At 45.3% G+C, this 4,751-nt stretch overlaps 1 pseudogene; it reads right to left on the minus strand.

The window, feature by feature from the left end:
• Positions 1 to 2,872: 2,872 nt before the first annotated feature.
• Positions 2,873 to 3,762, minus strand: LOC100053983 (melanoma-associated antigen B10-like; annotated as a pseudogene).
• Between the last annotated feature and the right edge of the window lie 989 nt (positions 3,763 to 4,751).

A 4,751-nucleotide genomic window follows, 5' to 3' on the forward strand; every position in this document is an offset into this window, starting at 1 on the left:
CTATAATCTCAGTAGGCCGAGAATTTTCTCTTTCTTTCTGGTGCATGGTCAACATCTTAACTTGGGAGTCCCTGCCACACACCACCTGACTGAACATGCCTGAACACCTGTGCAGGTGACATTAGGCACGCTGAAAACCAGGAGTTCTACTGGGAAAAGTACACAGATGAGAGGCAACAGAAAGATGGTGAATCTTTTCTTTCCTTTTTGAATGAAAGCTAGCATATCTGCCAAGGAACCATTTTCTACCTTCTCGAAGGACTCCAGGGCTTTTAGGAATTCAGCTTCTATAAACGTTTGCTCATACAGTGATTCCCATGGTCTTTCCTTATCTACTATTTATGGAAGAGGCTTTGATTTTGACCACTTAGGTATTCTCACTTAATAGGTATGTATGTTCAATTTCAAATAAGACAATCTATTACAATCCTAATGCAAATATTAGGGTGGTTTCTGAAAACCCTTTTCTAACTTCAGAGTTATATACCAAAAACCAGTAGGTTCTGTGCCAAATCATATTCCACACCTTGAGTGTGGTGAAGATGCTAATGGAGGATGGCCATATGTCTAAAATTCACTGTCCAGAGTGAACTTTACATAGCAGGGGCTATTGCTATCAGAGAGATCCCCTGGCAAGGATCAGCCAGGATATGACTGCAGGGAGCTGGAATATTCTGTCGGGGGAGAGCAGGTGATTCTAGACTGTCTGTTCCACTGAAAGTAGGGCTCAGCCTCCAGAGGAGGACACAGAAGTGCTGGCCATTAGGCCAGATTGCAAAATTGGATGAGAGAGCACAGTGGGGAAGAGCCAGGGAAATGGTGCTGTAATGTGGGGAAAAGCTGGAGCTGGACAAAGACGCTGGCCCCTGGGTGGAGGTAGCTCTCAAGGAACCCTGGCACTAAGGGCAGCAAAACCCTAGGTAAAGAAAGCCCATAGACAATCCCTAAATTGTGTTTTTCATTTCTATCTCACTTCTTTAGGCCTGCTTTTAGTTCTTTGGCCACAGAGTCATTCTTTTTATCACCTGAGAGACATTTTGGAGTAGTGAGAAGAGAAATGAATTAAGAGACCAATGGTCTGCCTCAGACTGGGAGGAGTGGGAACAATGTGGGCTCCAGACAATTTCTGATCCGGGGTCTAGCCCCAACTCTGCCACATACTAGCCACGTGAACTTGGGCATATTACCAAGCTCTCTGAGCCTTAGTTTCTTCATCTGTGAAGTGGGATTGATAAACCCTGTCTTATAGGATTGTTGGAATGTATGTGCTGAATGTAAAGTAACTAACACAATGCCTGGAATTCACTGGGCCTTTAATGGTTGGCAGTTACTACTATTATTATTTTGGCCCCCAGACCCTACCACCCTCTTTCCTGGGATTTATTTATCCAGGAGATGTCAGAGACTACGAAGTGCTCTAGGACACGATACACCAAATCAGTTAAAAATGCTGATTAGCAAGAAACCTAAGTAAATCTTCCCCTTTAGAGACTACAGTATTTAATTTGAGTTTGGGGGAGTTTTCTTCAGCTGGATGCAACTAAAAGCTTCTAGAATTTGTATAAAGGCCAACTCCTTCCATCCTTTCCAGCTGCCCTTCTATCCAAACTACTCCTATTTTCACTCATTTCACCCCCAGCAAAAGTCTAAATCTCCCATAGAATTTGACAAATTACACTCAAGATAACCTCATAAAAATGTCGTTTGAGTGGAGCGGGTTCTGGCTCTCTAAGAGCAAGGCAAATAGTGCCAGACCAGTAGCTGCTGGTACCTTAAAGGACTATTACCCTTATTTCTCAGAAACCCCTTGGAGACAACATGCATAAAACAACTAGTTTGTGCACTACGTCCAATTGCACTGTGACAAGAGCACAGGACAACTTGCATTCCTGCCCCAGGTGCAGATTTCTCTGGTTTACCCATGATCTCAAAGTAATGCTAAGTGCAGATTTGCATTCCAGGTCACTGACTTTCAACTCTGAGATACACTGGAGGGTCTGGCCCCTGCCTACCACTCCCACAGCCTCATCTCCCCCACCACAAAGCTTAATTTAAAATGACCTCCCACTGAAGGACTTGTAGTTTCCCAAGACCCCAGTATGCCCTGTCTCAGGGCATTTACACTTGACTGCTGACATATGGATCGTCCATCTTCACTCACTCATTTTTACTTCTCCTTTAGGTCTTAGAGGACCCCTAACGACAACACCATCATCATTATATAATTGTTGCCCCTAGATGCTAAAATGCTGTGGACAGATGCTGGATCTTCTTTATCCTAACATCCCCAGTACTAGTGTGGGGCCTTCCAAAGAGCAGCTGCCAAATTAATGTTTGGAGAATGTTTGTCCAATTAATGTTCCTTCTACATTCTTGAATAAGCTAAGCAAATACAGATGTATATCTTTTAAATTTTATAGAACAGACTAACGGGGCAAGAAAAGCCAAGAATTGACCATCTTTTACTTTTTTGTCTCTATTTAATGACCCCAACTATTTTACTGCTGAATTCATACAAATTTCCAAGGAAATCCCTCTTCCAATTCCATGTTATCTTGTTCTGGATCACTAAAAACGATGCATGGTTTCCAATTTGTATTACAAAATAACAAAACTCTTACTCTTACAAACAGTAATAAATGTGCGAACAATGTCATTCATAAATTATATTCTTAAGCTAATTAAACCTCCTATTAAAAGAAATATTTGAAAAACACACACACAAAAAGATAAATCTCCAAGTTACCCATATAGAATAGGAATACACAAACATCATATACTGTTTTCCCCCCAATCTCACTCCAGCCTGCCACTATTTCAAATGTTGACTTTCCTCTTCAAACACAAAGTGAAGAATCTGCCTCAGTCTTCACTAAGGGTAGGAGAAGCTGGAACTTGCACTGGTCGTGGCAGTAGTGCCAGCCCTGACTACAACTCTGGCTTTGGCTCTCTCCCTCATCTCTCAAAGCCTCCTCATAATGGGATGGGAAGCACCCGGGGTTGGTCCCATGGTTCTTGGCCAAAAACTCCAGCAATTTCATCTTGCTGGTTTCAGCATGGGCTCTTGGACCCCATAGGAATTCACAGTATGGAGGATCACTGTTGGCCACCTGCCTGTACTCCAGGTACTTCTCCTGCACCAAATCTTTGGTAATGAACTCCCTGGGTTCCCCAAAGATGAAATGCTTCATACCAGAATATATATCCATCATATTCAGCAATTCCCAGACTTCCTCCTCAATGGTGCAGTTGCCCTTCGTGAAGATCACTGCCAGGATAATTATCAGGAGGCCAGTCTTGGGCATACCCCCTTCCCCACTCAGCCTTCCATCATAGGTGGGGTCTAGTTTGTTAATAAAGGCATAGCAGTCACTGGTAGGGTTCACGTCCTTCACGTCAATGCCAAAGACCAGTTCTGGGCACTCAGAGGCTCTCCTGAGGACCTCAGGGAAGTGGTCTTTGTACTTTCTGATGACGTTGTTCAGCATGTCTGCCTTTCTGATGGGCTCATTCATTTGATACTTCAGCAGCAGGAAACTGATTAATAATTCAACTTTTTCATCTAGAGAGTCTATGGGCAAATTCTCAGTGTCTTGCAGAGATTGTGACGTGCTTGAATTTTCCATCTTTCCATCTCTTCTTGGATGCTTCAGACCTCATTTTATTTGCTTGACAAGGTGGCTGTGATGATAGCGGAAGAGGAATAGGCACTCTGAGAACCCTGGGGAATACTTGGTGTCCCAGGAGTAGAACCCTCCTCCATGGTGCAGGGGATGAGAGAAGAGGAGGAGGAAGAGGGAGCCTCATTCTCAGCCTCCGGAACCTGTGTACCCTCCAGTCCCTGTGTCTCACTGTGGGCCTGAAAGCGTTGTTCATGTGGGAAGTATGAACTTTCCTTATCACCAGGCATGATGGCTCGTGTGGGTGGCAGCAGATAGGAGTGTCAGCAGGAGGGTGGTCAAAGAGAGCTCACAGCCTATTGGAGAGAGGGGAGATATGACTGGTCTCAGCCAATAAACTTAACCATAACAGCTCTGATGCAGGCTGCCTCTGCAGGTCTTCTCCTGGGAGCAGTGCTCTAGGCCTTCATAGGTCTTCTGTCCTATACCGCCTGTTCCATAATAACCTGAATGAGGAAGTGAAAAGACTCCTCAGGGTGCAGCCAGCCATCTCAGACTGAAAATTCTCAGGGCTGATGGTAGGACAGGCGAGGGTGAAGTCTGTGGGGTCCCTTCTGTTGTAAGGTGTGTCATCCCCTCAGCCCTCACTAAGGGTCTTCACCTTGACTCCTGACATTGATTGGAACATTTCTTTCTCCTGAACTAGGGCTGTGCCCCCTCAGACTAAGGCAATCACTTCTCTTAGATCCCTGAATAGGAAGTCAGCGGGTGCCTGAGTCTAACAGATTTACCCAGAGCTGCCTGGGTCTAACAGCAGGAGTGGGACTTCCTCTGTTCTGGGGTACGTAGTCCCCTCAGCCTTCACTCAGGGCCTTCACTTTGATCCCTGGAAGGCCCTAGGTCACTTCTCCTCTGTTAACCTGAGGCCAGGCCCCCTCAGGCCAGGCCTCACCTCCTTGTATCACCCAAAGTGAAAGTCAGGTGGCATCTTAGTCTGAAAGCTATTTTGGGGCTTCCTAGGGATGAGAGCAAGGACGAGGGTCTGTGGAGCCCCTCCATTCTTGGATAAGTGGTCCCATAATTCCTTAGTTAAGATCCTTACCTGGACACCTACAGAGCTCGGGAATCTTT

Source organism: Equus caballus, chromosome X, assembly GCF_041296265.1.
Source record: "Equus caballus isolate H_3958 breed thoroughbred chromosome X, TB-T2T, whole genome shotgun sequence".
NCBI lineage: Eukaryota > Metazoa > Chordata > Mammalia > Perissodactyla > Equidae > Equus > Equus caballus.